The sequence below is a fragment of the Sus scrofa genome, chromosome 7 (assembly GCF_054392235.1).
Source record: "Sus scrofa isolate SSC_HxYL_T2T_F1_AM1 chromosome 7, Sscrofa_HxYL_maternal_Yorkshire_Landrace_v2.0, whole genome shotgun sequence".
Classification (NCBI taxonomy): domain Eukaryota; kingdom Metazoa; phylum Chordata; class Mammalia; order Artiodactyla; family Suidae; genus Sus; species Sus scrofa.
This window is the reverse complement of record NC_139389.1, coordinates 18,245,823-18,265,635: the sequence shown is the minus strand read 5'-3', so window position 1 is coordinate 18,265,635 and position 19,813 is coordinate 18,245,823. Positions and strand designations below refer to the sequence as shown.

The 19,813-nt window shown below is 36.4% G+C and overlaps 2 long non-coding RNA genes across 2 annotated transcripts in view; one reads left to right on the top strand and one right to left on the bottom strand.

The window, feature by feature from the left end:
- LOC106504343 (uncharacterized) overlaps window positions 1–19,550 on the top strand; it is a 796,860-nt gene extending 777,310 nt beyond the window's left edge. The window contains exon 9 of the long non-coding RNA XR_014809720.1: window positions 18,199–19,550. This is a non-coding gene — a long non-coding RNA (uncharacterized LOC106504343). The remainder of the gene's footprint in view (window positions 1–18,198) is intronic.
- The window catches only part of LOC100512907 (uncharacterized), a 1,315,914-nt gene that overhangs the window by 30,809 nt on the left and 1,265,292 nt on the right, over window positions 1–19,813 (bottom strand).

Genomic DNA, 19,813 nt, shown 5'->3' with positions numbered 1-19,813 from the left:
GGTTTGAATCCACTTACTTGAAAAGATTAAGACTTCACAATATATATTGTTAGGAGACTTACAACCACTGAACTTCAAGAAACAATCTATAAATGGAAAATTGTGGCTTGCTATGAAATATAGCGTGTAAAACAAGAAGCAGGAAAATCAGCATTATAGCCTGGAAACAGAGGCTAAGAATATATCCAAATTTGCCCATGTGGCAGATAGTCGAATATTATGGCTCGGTAAATTAATCAGGTGTTTTCTATCTTGGGATATAGCCATTTCTATTATTTTATGCATTCCAGCTGGCTAAATGTGTTAACCCAGATAGGTATTCTTTTTCTTTCTTTCCTTTCTTTTTTTCTTTTTTTTTTTTCCAAATAAATTGATCAACTTCCTAGGTACCATCTTCTCCTTTTCCAAATTTGCACATATAATTAAAAAGAACTTGTTAGTTAGAAGTGACTATTTATTACACATTCCTATGGGTGTATTATCCATGCTGTGCTAAGATTTTGCATGTTTCAAAAAAAATCTAAGAGTTGGCCCTTGTATTTGAATATCCCAGATCCCTACCCCTCCAATACTGCCTCACCTAAGAATCCATTCAGAAATCAAATAAAGATTTTTTTAAAAAGCACAATATATGCAGTGGCTGATTACATTCTTCAGATTAGATGAATGAAGGGATAAATATGCTATTTTGTAAGACCTTGAGGGATAATACCATGCCTAATATCCCTTTAAGTGCAGGTTGTGATATTTAGAAAGTTTAAGGTTATTGGTTAAATTAAGTGGAGCATCTATGTAACTGGGGAACATTTGTACAAGTATTAGCACTGTTTAAAGGTCATAAAATAAGAGCTAAAAAAACACTATGGTTCACAGTTGCATTTTACATACCCAGTCTAATGTCAGATACTGAGAAGGCTTATGATAAATATCAATAAGTTGATTGTTTCTGACAACAGATACTGATACTTAATATGTGAAAATTCATCAGGATTATGTTTTAAAATACTAAATAGATAAATTTTCCTTTAAGTTATATATTTTTGCTTATGTCAGACAAATATGAAGAAAGTAGAATATAGGCATGTGTGTAAAGAAAGAGATGGAAAGACAAACTAAGTGTTGATGTGCTAAATATACATCAGATTCATGAAGTACTGAACATGAGTGAAGTCTTAGTTCAGAACCTATTGGTGACACTCTATACTGACTTTTACGTGTCCCCTTTTTGAGACACGCAAATAAAAAGCCATGGCAGCTTAGCAGGTCATTGGCAAACTACAGGATGGGATCTGACTAGGCGTATCTACCCCTGAGATCTGTTGCTGATAGAGCAAGTTTTTATGTTGGCCCCAGTGCCTTCCATCTGTTAGGATCCCTTGTGAAATCTCCATTCTGGTCCTCAGAAGCACAGCCATCACTGTGGAAGTTTTATATAGCTGAGAACGAGATTGAACACAACAACATTATTGCATAACCTGGAATTCAGGTAGTGTGGGTTAACTAGGTTTCATTATCCCCTGTGGGTCTCATTTTGTGTTCCAAATTAAATAAACCATGTGAATCACTTATTTTAACTTGTCCTGTGGCTTGCCTGTTATACAACTTGAGTGTAACCTGCCTGGTCATGTGCTCAGAGGCTGCCACTGCAACAAAATAATTTCTCACATGACAGAAAGCCATTCCTTCTGCCCAGGAGGAGTAGAAGGGAGCCATATGTGGAGTTTGAGAGCTGATGGATCAGACACGGGGTCCTCACTTTTCTTCTAGGAGAAACCTCAAACTGGGGGAGACATTAGTAATGGCATAGTTCACAGGAGTAGAAGGGAGCCATATGTGGAGTTTGAGAGCTGATGGATCAGACACGGGGTCCTCACTTTTCTTCTAGGAGAAACCTCAAACTGTTGGGAGACATTAGTAATGGCATAGTTCACAACGGTCCTAAGTCAAGCTTTGCCAGAAGTCATTTCAAAAAGAACTATCTGAGGGAATGAGTGGAATGGATGAGAGAATGAATGTCTGGCTCATCTGGTGGCTCCTGGAAGAGGGTTAGGAAGAATGGTAAAACCAGAAGAAAGCTGTGGAGTTAGACTCAGAGCCCAAGAGTCCGGGGGACTTTATGACGTAAGAATAATGGCAGGATAGTGGTCTCCACTTTATACCACAAAATGCCCCAAATGCCACTTGAGATCAGTCCCACCTCTGCAGGTGAGATGTAGTTACCTCATAAGACAAAGGTACCAGAGAGAGAAAGATGACAAAGACCAACCTGAATGCTCTTATCCAGATTTCATGAGGATCTTCAGGTATTTGGAGGGTTTGGAAGATAGACTATTTAAACAAGAGAGACAAAGCCATTCAAGAGTCTATTAAATCCCTGGGAAATTAAGGTCATATTGATTGGGCAGGTTAAATATTTTTATTATTTGCTATTGTCCCAGCTATCCTATAGTATGAGAGCTTGTAAAGAAAACAGTATTGAAAAAAATTTAGGAGCCACATTTTTTTTGTACATATATGTAGTGTGTGTAAATGTTTAGCCCCTTTTATATGGTTTACAAGTATAAAACTTGCTCTTTCTGCATAATAGAGAATCATTAAATTATAAAGCTCTAACTAATCATCGAAAGATAAGCATTCAAGCAGGTCATATACCTCTATTCATGCCTTAAAATTTTTACTTACACACTTGCAATAACATGGAATTTACTACTTCACAAGTAAGCTTAGCTATATTTCCTAAAGAGTGCATTTTTATATTGACCCCAAATTTACCTTTCTATAACTTAATTTCTTGTTCCTAGTTCCACTGTACTCTGGTGCAATGTAGGATAAATTTGTTTGCTTTCTTATCCATATTTATTCAGCAAACATTTATTTAGTGCCCATTTTATAGCACTTGATCTTAGGTGCTAGAGGTTGCTAAAAAGACGTAAAAATTATTATAGGTTCTTCTGGTTCAGATGGTGCTATCTCAAAAAGATCATTGTTCCCATCCTTATAATTCAAACAAGCCAGATAGGTTACATAAGCATACTTTTAAAACATATCAGAGAGAATAAGACCAATGTAAGTCCAAAAGAACAAAATTCTAGAAAGTGATGACTTTTATAAAAGAGAAAAAAAATTGTCTTTTACTAAAAAAAAATCTTTCCAAATTTATTGATATGATTTTTATATATGTGTGTATATATATATATATATATATATATATAACATTGTGTAACTTTAAGGTATACAATGTGCTGATCTGATACACATATATGGCAATATGATTATCAATGTAGTGTAAGCCAGCAACTCCATCACATCACATAATAACCATTTCTTTTCTGTGGTGGTAACATAGATTTGTTATCTATAATGGCAATATTATGCTTTACATCTTTAGAACTTACACAACTTCTAACTGGAAGTTTGCAGTCTGATTAACATCTCCCTGTTTCCATCCCAACCCCTGGTAACTACCATTCTAACTCTCTGCTTCCATGAGTTTGGCTTTTTGAGATTCTACCAACAAGTGCTATCATGTAATATTTCACTTTCTCTGTCTGACTTTCACTCAGCATAATAACCTCCAGGTTCAACCATCTTGTTGCAAATGGCAGGATTTCCTTATTTCTTGTGGCTGAATAACATTCCACTGCACATATATACCACATCTTACTTATCCATTCATTCATTGATAGACATTCAGGTCATTTTTATATCTCAGCTTTTGTGAATAATGCTATAATAAGTATGGGAGTGCAGACATCTTTTCCATATCCTGTTTTCATTTTCTTTGACTATATACCTAAAAGTGGGATTGCTGGATCATGACAATTCTACTTTTAATTTTTTGACAAACCTCCATACTATTTTCCATAGTGGCTATACCAATTTATATTTTCTTCAGTACAAAATAATGGTTCCCTTTTCCCCACATCCCAGCCAGCACTTTTAACCTCTTATCTTTTTGAGGAGAGCCAGTCTAACAGGCATGAGGTGATATCTCGTGGGATTGAATTGCATTTACCTAACATGATGTTGAGCACCTTTTTATGGACCTGTTGGCTCTTTACATATTTTCTTTGGAAAAATATTCAGTTCCTCTGCTCATTTTTAAAAATGAGATATTTGTGATTTTTTAAAAAATTATTAACCTGTATTAATTCTTTATATATTTTGGATAGTAACCCTTTATCTGACATTTTCTACTATTCTATATATTTCTTTTTAATTTTTTGATTGTTTCTTTTGCTATGCAGAAACTTTTTAGTTTGATGTAGTCTCAGTTATATTTGTGCCTTTGTTGTTTGGGCATTGTATCTGAAAAATTGTTGCCAAGAGGTAAGTCCAGTATGCCTGATGAATATAGATGCAAAAATTGTCAACAAAATATTAGCAAACTTAATTCAACAGCCTATTAAAACTATTTTACACCATAACCAAGTGGAATTTACTCCTGGAATACAAGGATGATTCAACATACATGAATCAATAAATGTGATGTAGCACACTGACAAAATGAAAGATGAAAATCGTGTACTTACTGGGATATATGCAGAAAGAGCATTTGACATAATTCAACATATTTTCATGATAATAACTTTCAATAACTTTGGTATAGAAGGAACATAGCTTGACACAATAAAGAACATATATGACACATAGCTTGACACAATAAAGAACATATATGAAAAGTCCACAGCAACACCATCCTCAGTGGTACAAATCTGAAAGGTTTTCCTCTAAAATCAGAACAAGACAGATATGTTCACTCTCACCACTATTTAATATAGTACTGGAATTCCTAACTAGAGTAACCAAGCAAGGTACATAAAGAAAAGAAATCTAAACTGGAAAGGAAAAAGTAAAATAGTATTTATTTGCAGATGATACGGTATTATACATAGAAAATCCCAAAAACTCAGCCAAAAAAAAAAGAGATTTAAAACCAAGCAACTAAACAACTTGCAGAATGGGAGAAAATAGTTTCAAATGATGCAACCAACAAGGGCTTAATCTCTAGAATATATAAGCAACTTATAAAACCCAACAGCAAAAAAGCCAACAACCAAGGGAAAAATGGGCAAAAGACCTGAATAGACATTTCTCCAAAGAAGATATACAGATGGCCAGCAAACACATGAGAAAATGCTCAACATCATTGATTATAAGAGAAATGCAAATCAAAACTACCATGAGATACCACCTCACACCAGTCAGAATGGCCATCATTAATAAATCCACAAATAACAAGTGCTGGAGGGAGTGTGGAGAAAAGGGAACCCTCCTGCACTGTTGGTGGGAATGTAAACTGGTACAGCCACTATGGAGAACAGTTTGGAGATACCTTAGAAATCTATACATAGAACTTCCACATGACCCCACAATCCCACTCTTGGGCATATATCCGGACAAAACTCTACTTAAAAGAGACACGTGCACCCGCATGTTCATTGCAGCACTAATCACAATAGCCAGGACAAGGAAACAACCCAAATGTCCATCCACAGATGATTGGATTCGGAAGATGTGGTATATATACACAATGGAATACTACTCAGCCATAAAAAAGAATGACATCATGCCATTTGCAGCAACATGGATGGAACTAGAGAATCTCATACTGAGTGAAATGAGCCAGAAAGACAAAGACAAATACCATATGATATCACTTATAACTGGAATCTAATATCCAGCACAAATGAACATCTCCTCAGAAAAGAAAATCATGGACTTGGAGAAAAGACTTGTGGCTGCCTGACGGGAGGGGGAGAGAGTGGGAGGAATCAGGAGCTTGGGCTTATCAGACACAACTTAGAATAGATTTACAAGGAGATCCTGCTGAGTAGCATTGAGAACTTTGTCTAGATACTCATGTTGCAACAGAACAAATGGTGGGGGAAAAAAATGTAATTGTAATGTATACATGTAAGGATAACTTGATCCCCTTGCTGTACAGTGGGAAAATAAATAAATAAATAAATAAATAAATAAATAAATAAAACCAAGCAACTAATTCAGTAAATTGAAGGATATAAAAATCAACATATGGAAATCAGTTGTGTTTCTTTCTATAAATAACAAAATATCTGAAAATGAAATAAAGAAAACAGGCCATTCACATTAGCATCAGAAACAACAAAACACTCAAGAATACATTTAACCAAGTAGGTAAAAGATCCATACACTGAAAAGTACAAGGCTCCAAGAAAAGAAATTGAACAAGACACAAATAAATGGAAATATATCTCATGCTCATATATCAGAAGAAAAATATAATTATAATGTCCATATGACCCAAAGCTATCTACAGATTCTATGCCATCCCTATGAAAAGTCTAGCAGCATTTTTCACAAAAACAGAAAAGAAAATCCTAAAATTTTTGTGAAACCACAAAAGACCCCAAATGGTTAAAGCAATTTTGAGACAGATCAAACCTTGAAGTATCACACTTCTTGACTGCAAAGCTCTAGTAAATCAAAAGGGTATGGTATTGATATAAATATATATATATAGACCAATAGAACAGAACTTAGAGCCCAGAAATAAACTGCTGCATATACAGTCGGCTAATATATAATAAAGGAACCAAGAATTCTCACTGGGGAAAAGACAGTCTCTTAAATGGTGTTAGAAAACTTGATAACCACATACAGAAAAATGAAATTGGATACATATACCACTCACAAAAATTAACTTGAAGCAGATTAAGACTTAAGTGTAAGATATGAAACCATAAAACTCCTAGAGGAAGCACAGAGAAAATATTCAGCTGCTTTTATTGCATACTGGAGCAGAGTGGAAATAAAGAATGTGCCATAGATGGGATTCAGAAGGAGAGAGTGTGACACATCAATCTTTTAGTGGTCATGTGTGAGCTGACACGGTAAATTCAAACCCAGATGAGTCTTAGTGCTGGAATCAGTACACCATAAGGAGGAACAAGGAAAGAAAGCTAAAGAAAGTCTTGGAAGTACTTAGAACTTTCAGCTAAAGAGGGTGCTGAGACATACCACCTCCTTGGCCATACCAGCTTCACAAATTATAGGATGACTACAGTAGACTTTAAAAAGTCAAGGATGTCTCAGAAGAGCCATGAGACACTACTCTTAACACAGCAGGTAGATGTAGAGGACAAATTTTTCAGTTGTCCAAAATGGTCACAGGTTGCAAGACAGGAAGGAGCCCCTGAAGTTGAGGCAGAAAAAGTCTCATCTTTGGAACAACACAGCAGCTCTCTATAACTTCAATGAGGCCTAAACTCTAGGCCAAACCTACTCTTAAAACATCTGAATCCAGTGTTGAATTAAACTTACAATTTAATAAAGCCCAGATTTCAACACCCAAGTGTATTGACCCAGTTCCTACTGTAGTAAACTGACAGAGAAGGGGTATGTCCTTTCTGGAAATAGATATTATTTACTGCATCTTCCTAAAAACATTCAGCAAATGATTGAAAATCAAAAGATATAGAAGAATGAAGAGGTGACATACACTCAAAAAAAGAGTTGATAGGAAGAGCATAAGAAAAGGAATAGATCTTGGAATTATCAGAACGTTAAATTAACTATGAAAGTGGAAAAGTGAACAATAGCCTAAAGGAGTGATATGTTTAGTAAAGACATGGAAATTATGAAAAAGAATCCAAAGAAATGAAAAATAAAATATGATAAATAAAGAATTAAGTCTATGAGCTTAACAGAGACTGCACATGGCAAAGGATACAGAAACAGGAAGAAAGATCAAAAGAAAATACCCAACCTGAAACCAAAAAAGAAAAAGGATTAAAAAGAAGGAAAAAGAGTATCCAATTTCTGGAAAAAATATCGGTATATCATATGTGTCATTAGAGTCCCAGAAGGAAACAACAAAAGAAGAACGAGACATAAATATTTAAAGAGATAGTGACTGAGACCATTTAAAATATTAACCCATATATCAATAAGTTTAATAAACAGCATAGGAGATAACAGAAACAGATCAAATTGCTGAAAAACAAATATAAGAAACAAATATTAAAAGCAGCCAAAGTAAAGGATTAAAGACTAAAAAATGACAATATGAATGTTTGTTGATCATGCTTCAGGAAAAACAAATGGAGTTTAGAAAGACAATTGATTAAAGACAATTAATTTTTAAAATACTGAAAGTGAAAAAACAGCTTAGATATTTAGATCAATCAAAGAAACTCTTCTTAAATGACAGTGTCTTAGGCAGACAAAGCTAAGAAAATGGTGTCCATCTACTCAAGTGACAATTTATAACAAAAGCAGTTCTTTGGGTCGGAAGAAAATAAATAACAGGTAGGACATTAAACCTCAGGAATTAATGCTGAAAGCCAGAAAGGATAAATGTCTGATAAAATAGGAGTGATCTGTTTTTTACTATATGTATTAAATACCATGTACTTACGAATAGAAATATAATTTCTTTAAAAGACTCAAGGCAAAAATCATAATGTACTGTGTGTGATTTTTAGCATATATACATGTATTCTTTACATATTTGTGATGTTCCCAAATGATTTAAGATCTTCTGTGTGATGGCCAACAAACACATGAAAAAATGCTCAACATCGCTGATTATAAGAGAAATGCAAATCAAACCTACCATGAGATACCACCTCACACCAGTCAGAATGGCCATCATTAATAAATCCACAAATAACAAGTGCTGGAGGGGCTGTGGAGAAAAGGGAACCCTCCTGCACTGTTGGTGGGAATGTAAACTGGTACAGCCACTATGGAGAACAGTTTGGAGATACCTTAGAAATCTATACATAGAACTTCCATATGACCCTGCAATCCCACTCTTGGGCATCTATCCGGACAAAGCTCTACTTAAAAGAGACACATGCACCCGCATGTTCATTGCAGCACTATTCACAATAGCCAGGACATGGAAACAATCCAAATGTCCATCGACAGAGGATTGGATTCGGAAGATGTGGTATATATACACGATGGAATACTACTCAGCCATTAAAAAGGATGACATCATGCCATTTGCAGCAACATGGATGGAACTAGAGAATCTCATACTGAGTGAAATGAGCCAGAAAGACAAAGACAAATACCATATGACATCACTTATAACTGGAATCTAATATCCAGCACAAATGAACATCTCCTCAGAAAAGAAAATCAATCATGGACTTGGAGAAGAGACTTGTGGTTGCCTGATGGGAGGGGGAGGGAGTGGGAGGGATCGGGAGCTTGGGCTTATCAGTCACAACGTAGAATAGATTTACAAGGAGATCCCTCTGAATAGCATTGAGAACTATGTCTAGATACTCATGTTGCAACAGAAGAAATGGTGGGGGGAAAAACTGTAATTGTAATGTATACATGTAAGGATAACCTGACCCCCTTGCTGTACAGTGGGAAAATAAAATTTAATAAAAAAAAAAAAAAAAAAAAAAAGATCTTCTGTGTATAATCATGTAGCTAATTTTCACACTCATGCAATAAACATTTTTATGTTTCTTTCAGCTAAGTTGGTAAGCAATGTGCAAATTCCAGAAATATTAACATATTCCCCCATGGAATATGGATACATATTCCCCCATATGATACCACTGTCCTTCAATAAAGTGATCCTCTACCAGAAAACACCAAAACAATTGCTTTTCATTAAATTAGATCTTTCCCAACAAAAATGGACATAGGCTCTATTTAAGCTGCTTCTAGCTTCTCATCCTTGCTTGAGATTTCATGTCTTTGACATTTCCTAGAGTTTTTATAGATCCAAAGACAAATGAAAGCTCATTCAATGACTCCATTCATTACTTGGTGGATTGTGACATTAATTCATCTTCAAATAGGCCAGATGTCATACACCCTCTTTTATTATGTGCATCATAGATACATTCTTTAGTTTTGACTTGGAAATCATCTTTGTGAAGTCCTGGTCTGGGATTTAATGTGTAGAAGAGAAAGTAATCACTAAGGCTCCCACCTCTTTTTTCAGTTTATGAAAAGTACTTATTTCTGACTATTGCTGGGAAGTGCAAGTATTCAAGTGAAGTATGATTCCTCTCTACAGGGAAAAGAGCAGATAAGATTACCCTCAAACAAAAGTCAGTCCAAAAAAATGTATAAAATTGGATTAATTCTTGGTTGTAAATGGTATCAAAACAAAAATTAGGTAATAGATGTTTTGAAAATATGTTGTAGATAAGACTAAAATGCTTCCCAAATCTTAGGACGGGCCAAGGTTGCCTTCTTGAATAGATCATGTCAACCTAAAATATAGCTAATAAAAAAAAATAAAGGAAATTGTACATAATGAGGACATTTTTATGATAAAGCATGATAGTGTAGGATAAGGAGGATAGAAAAAGAGGATTCTGTACCCAGAATTTTTCAGTATCCTTTCAAAACTGTTTTGAGATGCTGTTCAGAGATTTTAGCCTTGATGACATGTATTGCTTAGACTAAAATATATCTGAAGATAATAACTTGTCAAATAATGTTAGCCTTATCCAGATAGTCTCTTACTCAAATTCTAGGCTCACCATATAGCACATTTTGGGCTCTTCAGATAACCAGGATGATTATTTTGTCACATTTAGCTCCTAGGATTAAATTTTAAAATTCTAATTTTAGGATCCAGTCTGGAATTAAATGTGATTAATTCACATGAATCTATTTCCAAAATCCTTATGATGCACTGGAAAATAATGTTCCTAAATCCATGCAATTAAAAGCCAAGTTCCGCATTTCCATTGACCCTGACAAGTAGCCTATAATATGAATCTGAAAACAACTCTTTCTTTCTGTGTGTGTGTGTGTGTGTGCGTGTGTGTGTGTGTGTTTCCATCTCTCTGTCACTCTCTTTTTCTCTTTCATGCTTCCAATCTTCCCAAATACCCACTGGTTAATTACAGGGTGATTATTAATTTATAGTGAATCACAGCCGATAAACAGGCATACTGTCTCATTTTGTGTACCAACAATCTCTACTTTTAGAAGAATGTACTTAAAAGAGTATAGTAAAACTAATATCCTGCTTTGGATGGAGTTATTTAATTGATGAGAGACCCAGTCAAGTTTAAAAGAAAATTCAATGGACTCCACTTACAGAGATCCATCAGGAATGCCAAAATGAACTTACAAATAGATACAAAGGTTTTCCCATAAAGAAAAGGGAAACCAATTGTCCTGATCCAGGTGGAATACATTTGCAAACAGAAAATAATTATTTGCATTACTATGAGCTGCCTGCAACTTAAGAGGGCTGGAAAATAGTTCAAACTGAGTGAAAGGTGCAAAACCTACAATACACAGTTTTCTGTTGAAGATACCCAGTAGTAATTTTGACCCATTTCAGAGTTTCTTACATGTTTTTCTGATATTCTCAATGACCACTCATCTCCTTAACTTCTCCATATTGGTTAATGATCATAGACATCAATGGAAACAAGAACAGGGAAAACATGGAAAGAGGAAAGGTAAAGCCTGATGAGATCATCCGTGGTGGTGGAATGAGTGAAGGGGGTGGGCAAGAGAAGCCTTTTTAAGATTCAATCAATATATCCCTCTCTCCCAATCCACATTCCATCTTCCTCTCTCTGTACCAGAAATTCAGTATAGTGCTCACAAAACAAAGATCAGCACAATAGTGTCTGTAGAAACTAAAAAAGATTGTAACTCTGCTTTTCCAAAAGTGATTATAGTGTATGAAATGGCATCAAGAAAGAAAAACAAAAAGACTAACTAGGTAATTAAACAACATGGCAAATAATTTTGAAGCATAAAAACAGTAGGATATCTCACCAATCACAGAATGCCAACACATGCAGTTTTCCAGACTGATGATAACATGGAGATTCTTTTTGGCAGTGTAATTCTTCACATCAAGACAGAACAATGACACTGGAGGGAAAAGAATGTTGATGTATTTTTTTCTCAAGCATCTTTCTTTTTCTCTCTCTCTCTGTCTCTCTCTCTCTCTCTCTGTCTCTCTCTCTCTCTCTCTCTCTGTCTCTCTCTCTCTGTCTCTCTCTCTCTCTCTCTCGTTCTCGCCTACACCACAGCCACAGCAATGTGGGATCCCGAACCATGGGATCTGTGACCTACATGACAGCTCACAGCAACGCCAGATCCTTCACCCACTGAGCGAGGCCAGGGATTGTACCCACATCCTCAAGGATGCTAGTTGGGTTCTTAACCTGCTGAACCACAAGGGGAACTTTATTAAGCCCATTTCTTCCTTTCACTACGGTCCCAGACTAAGCAATTACTAGGTATTTTTCTTTCTTTTTTTCTATAGTCTGATAAATAGGGAGAAGGCTATGATATGGATGAGTATTAATAAATATCTCTGCTATCAACAGCAGAGCACTTAACATATCTGGAAAAAATGTGAAAAAATTACCTAAGTGGAATTTTTAACCCCTAAAATTTTGAATTTTCCACATTCTCTCATGTAATAAAGTCAGACCCTAAAATGTACACTATTCTGAAAATCAGACAACCGTTTTCTAATCCAGACTGTGCCACTAACCAGTGGCATGGCTGACCCTCAGTTTCTTATTCTTTAAAATGAACCAGTCAGATTTTATTATTTATGGAGTCTCTTCCATCTTTAAAATCTGGTTACAGAAAGGCATTCTATTTAATATTGTCCTGAAAATGTCACCAAAGTTTTCATTTGTTTGTTTGTTTTTTAAGAGAACATGTTGAGGATAAGTCTCAAGAAAATAAACTCTAAGCAACATGAAGGAATAGCCTACTTGAGAATATTAGAAACAATTAGAAGTTGCTTTTTCTAATTGGATGCATCTAAATTCATGGAGTATTATATTTGTGTGCATGTATGTTTGTATTTGTGTGTATGTAATGTGTGTATGAAATGGATTTTATTTGATCAGTTTAGCCTCTTTATATAATATGATTTCAATGAATTGTTGAAACATAAAATTATATCATTAATATTGAGATGGCAAAAATCTCCAGTGCCTTAATCAGTAAGGGCATATTTAAAACAAAGCAATAAATGCTGCCATCAGATAAAAGCAATATCAAATGATCCAGTATCAAACGAGTTTGAAGGCTATAAAATTAACATAGTTTGCATACAACCTGAACATATGAATTATTCCTACATAGATACCATACTTAGCAGCTGAAAACAAAAAGTACTTATTACCAAAATATATCTTATCATAATGTATGTCACTCAATATTTCTTAATAGAAGGGCTAGATAAGACTGAATTAGCCAGAAATCTAAAGGGTGGTTCTCAATGCAAAAACTTCCCAAATATTTTTTGTTAACCACAAAATGAGTATTGAAAATTAAAAGGGTAGACATAATTTCTTATAGCCTCTTCTATCACTAAATAGTTATACACTACTTCTTTAAACTTTTTATTTTGAAGTGATTAGAGAGTCACAAGAAGTTGCAGACATTTTGCAGAGAAGTCCTTCGTGCCTATTACCCAATGGTGATATGTAAAATGAATTATCAACTCCAGAAGTTGACAGGCACGGCAAAATTAACTGCTCTCCAGCTGTTACTCAGATTTCACCAGTTTTTTCATGTGCTCAAATTTTGTATGTCTTTTTACATTAATTTTTACTCCCAGAGATGGTGCCCCAATGTTTCCTTTTACTCTGTGCTAATTTGAATCCCTAACAGTTAAAATCCTAACGGTTATATTTTCATTTCCACACCATGAATAATCAGTGTGCTTTACGGCCTTAAAATGAACATGTAGGCATCAAGTCAGCTATTTGAAAGCAATGGCTAATATTTAGCTTACCAAAATTGATTCCTAAGATATTATAACTCTCTGTGCTATATATGGTGAGCTAGTCAAGCGTTAAATTAAATCCCATTTCACATTAGAGACCATTAAGATATGCATTGATTTAGGAGATGTTTATTGAATAGCTTAGTCTGAGCAAACACCACACTAGACATTGTAAGGGATAAAAATATGAAGAAAAGCTGTTCCCCAGCCATCCAGGAACTTGTATAATATGGGAGGAAAATATTATTGGGGGAGGGGAGGAAACAGCAAAGATAGAGGTAGCCCAGGAGAGGAGAGGTATGAAGGAGTGGCCTTATGCTGACAGAGAGCTTGACAGTCTTCCCCAGCCAAATCTAAGAAGTTTGGAACTATAAATCTGTGTTAATATCTTGACCCAAGTACTCTCTAGTTATACACTCTTGACTTGTAATCCCATCTACATTAATTTTATTATAGAAATTTAGAAACCTACTCTAACATATTTTTTAATTGATTAGTATTCCCTTCAAAATGTGAAAGGTCAGAAAGAGGATAAATGCTGTATTGAATTTTGTTTTTGTTTGTTTTCTTCTTTTCTTGATTCCTTTCTAAGTGTTCTAATTCACAAAATGCGCACGGCCTTGCCAACAGCAGAGCTGATACCTCATGGGCAACAGTAACTTTGCATCTACCTTTCCTTACCCCAAGTCCAACCATTAACTGGTAAGACTGACTATGCTCCCAAACTTAAAACCAGCAGAAAACAATAAGCATGAGGCTCTATGAAAACAAAGGAAGATTCACATCTTTTTAAAACTCCTAGCTGCTGCTTAAAATTCTACTTGGCTCAAAGAGCTTGCTTACATTAAAGAATATAGTAGTGAATATTTTGCACAGAATCATTAATGACTTAGTTTTAACCAGAGTGTACCTCATATCGCATCTAAGAAGAAAGGAATGAGGTAAGTTCCTACTTAGTACACTGGATAAATGCTTGGGCTCTGGAATCAGATCTCCTGGTTTAAAATCTTGGTTCCTCAAAAGTTCCCAGGCAAGTTACCTAAGCTCTGTGAACCTCAGTTCCTCAGCAGTAAAATGGGAGAAACAGTAACATATGTCTTATGGTAGGCTTGATGCCGTAATGGGTAAATCCCAAATGTCAGTGGCCTAATCATTGAAATAGTATATCTTGTTCCCAGAACAGTCTAATGTATAAGTATATCTTGTTCCCAGAACAGTCTAATGTATATCCCTGGTTGGGTGGCTCTTCTGCAAGTGGGCTCCTTTTATTCTGCAGTGTTATCTTTAGTATGTAAATCCCAAAGACACCATAGTGAGAGTGTGTGTGTGTGTGTGTGTGTGTGTGCGCGCATACGTGCGCACATGTGTATGTTGGGGAAAAGGGAGGGAGCATCACCATTTCAGCCAACTGGAAGTAGAAAAGAGCATGAAAGATTGTGTGGAAGGCATACATGTTCCCAGACTGGAAATGGAAAATTTCCAGTTCACATTATAGTGATACAGTCACAAAGTGATAGTTAACTGCAAGACAGACTACAAGTCTACAAGACTACGGGTCAGAAGACAAGAAACCAGGCTTTGGTGAATGTCTAGTAGCTCTACCAGAGTTCTGTATCTCAGGGTTCTCATGAGACTTACAACAGATTAAAACATGTGAAATCCTTGGAATTATACCTTGTGACAACAAATATGAACATTATTACTATATTTTCATAATCTCTAGTGTTAACTACCTTTGACAATCAATTCTAAAACTTGAGGTTTCTACAAACAAGCTGGCTGGCCAAGGAGTCACTATGCAAGACAATAAGATGCCGGCATTATTGGAAATTCAGTTAGCAAGCTATTCACTCAGAGCTTAGCTCTTAAGTGTTTGAGGGAGACCTATACACCCAGATAGTCAAAGAAGATACAACACATTTAAATATTTCTATGAAAAAAAAGCCAGAGTAATGTGAACCCTTCAACACAAGAAAACGGTGCTGCCCTTGCTCTTTTTATATCTGCTCTCAGATCCTAAATTATTCCCCTTAATTGACAGCACATAAATTGGGCATGCCATTCATCAGCATTGCATCAGAACTGCTCTGTGATTTGGAGGATATTTTTATTGCCCCCTCCAATGTTTTATTAATTCTTATAATGCTATTTGAGGCTTTATTTCTGTCCTCTCTCTCTCTTGAATCTAGTATTTTGAGGGTAGGGACTATCTAGTTTTTCATATCTATGAAAAGAGACACTAGGTTTTGACAAATGCCTTGAAGCCCTGAAAGAATTTTGAGGGCAAAATTTTTGAGGACAGGACCTCTCTCTCTCTTTTTCTTTTCCATCTAACACATTGTCTTAAATGTTGCAAATGTCCTCTAAGTGCTTGCTAATTTGATTTTTTGTAGCCCTGCTGTATTACAGTTGGTCAAAGATAGACTTGCAGCCTGACTACTGTAAAATAGCCTGTGGGGCCCTGGGCAAATTACCTACCCTTCTAGCCTCAGTCTCTTCTGAGTAGAGGAAATAGTGGTCCCTACCTGTGAATCTGGGAGTAAATAAATACAAAGTGAGATAAGAACTGAGCAGGTAATAATTGCTCACAGTATCAACAGGAAGAGTAGATGGCTGAGGGTTCTTGGAATAAGTAAGGTGATGAAAAAAATAGGAGGACAAGAGTTGATATTGGAATTAAATTACTCAAGAATGCCTGAATCACCTGACCTGAGAAAGTAAAGCAGCAGATTAAAGCAAACCATCACGTTTTATCTTTCCGGAGTCCTTTCACTCCTCAGATGCCAGCTCAGTGTTAGAGCACATTGGACAACTGCTGGGAGAAGTTAGGATGAGTAATTTCCCTTCCCCTAGAGAGAGATACAGAGCACAGACTGAAGACACCCCTCTTTCCTTAAGCCAGTTTTAAAGAAGCCTATAGAAGAAAAGGGCAAGGTCTCTGTGTTTTGTTTTGTTTTGTTTTGTTTTGTTTTGATAGAGGCAATAATTATTCATCAGTATTATCTCAGAATGTGAAAAAGATCTTATGTAAGTAACCCGACTGAATCATACAATCTGCTGACATACAGACCTGTTCCCATGGACAGCCAGCCTGCAGGGTGAGTGGCTATTAGGAGGAGTCTGAGTATTCCTGAATTGGTAAAAAGCATTAAAACCAGCCTAAGAGTCCTTAGCCCACAGGGGAGAGCTGAAAAGATGAGCAAAGTTTTCACTCTAAGCCTCAAGACTCCTTAAACTTCAAGATTAAAGGTGACCCTAAAAGGAAGAATGCTTTCCTCAAAGGAAGCCACCCTTTGAATAAAACATGTTTTACTCTTTCTATTTCTCTCAAGCTCTTTTCCTCCATCACATCATTTTTGACCTTGTAAAATTCGGCAAAAGCCTTGTGAGCAAGGCTGTAAATTGTTCTGGAGTAGAAATAGAGAGAGATGTGAAAGCTTGTCCTAAGTCATGCTCTGTAGGGCAGGACAGGTCTAGGATGCAAGACTGTTTCTTTTCCTAACTTGTTTCTCAGCCATCTTCTGAGGCCAACCTGTCAAAGTGATGCGAAAATCCACAAAGAAGCCTTTTTTGGATAACTTATGCAAAAAAAAAAAAAAAGTTAAGACACAAATATGTTGAATATAGGAAAATAAGGAGGAAAAAAAATGAGAACAGTGTTGCTTCCTTACATATTTGGCCCTCCCTGAATGTCATGGTTCTCCTGAAATACACAGAGAGGAGTTTCTCCTGCATTCCTAGAGCCCAGGTATAGGAGACACAGGCTCTACAGAAGCTTATTTAGAAATCCAGAGGCATACTCCTGTGCTATAATCATGTACAGAGCATGGGAGGGAAATGGGCAGTATTTGCCTCTGCTGGCCCCACGGACAGAAAAAAAGTAGCTGGCAGCTGCCCAGTCTAATTACATAGGTTTAAAGGGTTTGGCTCAGTGGTCCCAAGGTGAGGGAGGGAGAGAGAGGGCCAGTTAAGTATTGGTCCTTTTCCATTCTCTTTGGAGGTGTTCTATGGGTGCCAATCTCGGCGAAGGCTGGAAGACCCTGAAACAGATTCCCCCATAAATCCAGACAAAAAAGCGAAAGCATGGTATGGTATTTTTCCCCTTCTGAATATGTTTTTTATCTGCATCCTGGCCATCCAGGCACAGGTACTGTATGCTGGGCTCGTAAAGCTCCCATCTGCATATCACCTATATCTGCCCTTTTTCTCCAGCTCCCATCCAAACTGCTCTAGGGTGTTCTGAAAGTACTAGGTCCTGCTAAGACATAAATAATTAATATCTCTCCCCAGATTTCCACTTTAATGAGTCTTCTTTACTGAATAAATGCCCAAGTAGTGGTAAACAAAATGGGGAAAAGGAAAGTACATTGTATGGTACTGTTTGGGGGAGGTTGTTGGACCAAAGACCTTTCTCCATAACACCAATGCTTCTTTTTCATTCCAATAAGCAGACCATGAAACCCATGTATTCATAGAAAGAAAGAAAGAAAGAAAGAAAGAAAGAAAGAAAGAAAGAAAGAAAGAAAGAAAGAAAGGAAGAAAGGAAGAAAGAAAGAAAGAAAGAAAGAAAGAAAGAAAGAAAGAAAGAAAGAAAGAAAGAAGAAAAGAAAAAGAAAGAAAGAAAAGAAAAGAAAAGAAGAAAAAAGTTATTGTTTCCTTCAAGTGGAATTTTTCCCTACAGGAAATGTCTCATGTCATGGATAGCACTGAAACAGGTGACATGTAGAGAATTCAAGGATAGCAGTGATAACAAACTTTAACACCTACAAGTTACAGAGAAGAAAACTGAGACCCTGCCTAGGAAGTAAGATCCAAAGTCAAGGGCAGTGAAAAAACTGTAAATAAGCCCAGGTCATCAGACTCACAGATGAGTGTTCTTCCCATCACATTGTACTCCTGTAAACAGTGCATTTCATCCTGTTGGAGGACAGGACTCAAGAACTCAGATTCTTCAGTTGGAGAAATAAGGTTTGAGATCCAGGTCAGCAAGTGTGCAAGTTGCTTAATTTTGAAAGCCTTGCTTACTCAAAAGTTGAGGAGTTCCCTTGTGATGCAGTGGCTTAAGGATCCAGGGTTGGCATTTCAGTGGCTCGGGTCACAGCTGTGGTGTGAGTTCGATTCAATCTCTGGGCTGGGAACTTCCGCAGCCCATATTTGGGAACATTTTGAGGCCAAAAATTAAACAATAACAAGAACTTCAGTCAGAGACCAGAAATACCACCAGCATCACCCAGAGGCTTGATAGAGCTAAAAGATCTCAGGCTTCACCACAAAGCAATCTACTGGGAAACTTCATTTTAGCAAGACCCCCAAGAAACTGGCATGCACATCAGAGTTTGAAAAATATGATGTAAATCAGTGATTCTCATTAGCATCGCCTGGGGGATATTTTTTCATATCACTGATGCCTGGGCTTTGCCCCAGAGGTTCTCAAAGATGATGCCTGGGCATCAGCTAGCACTCATTTGACAGGGTTATCAGGTGGTTTCAATTGTGTAACTAGTCTAGAAGCAGTCTTGTGCACTAGCTGACTCTCAGCTCTTCCCTCCCAAAGGCTGTGTTCAAGGCTACAAAGAATAATGTTGACAAAGCACTTGCTATCTACCCAGCATAGACTACGTGCTCAAAAAATGTTATTTATCTCTTCTTTATTCTCCTCCTCTTCCCCTTCTTCTCTTTCTCTTTCTTTATAACATAAAGTTTAAGTGAAAGCAAGCATTTCTGGGAAATGTCAAAAATTCTGTTACTTGTTTACTCAGTAATTTTCCTGAATTTTTTGAATAAATAAAATTTAATGAATTCATGGGACGTGCCTGGTGCTATTCTATGTACTGGGCAAACAACCTCAAACCCTCATCCACCATAAGCTTTATGAAAACAGAAATTCTGTTTCTGTTTCCACTACACGCCCAGCCCTGTGTTCCTGACAATGCCTGCTTTATTACAGGAAGTAAAACAAATAAATGTTGAAATGCTTATCTCCCCCCAAAGAAGCAGTCAACTCTTTGGAGAAGAGGACAAAACCTTTTTCTTTGATTATCTACAGTAAAGAAACAGTTAAGCAAT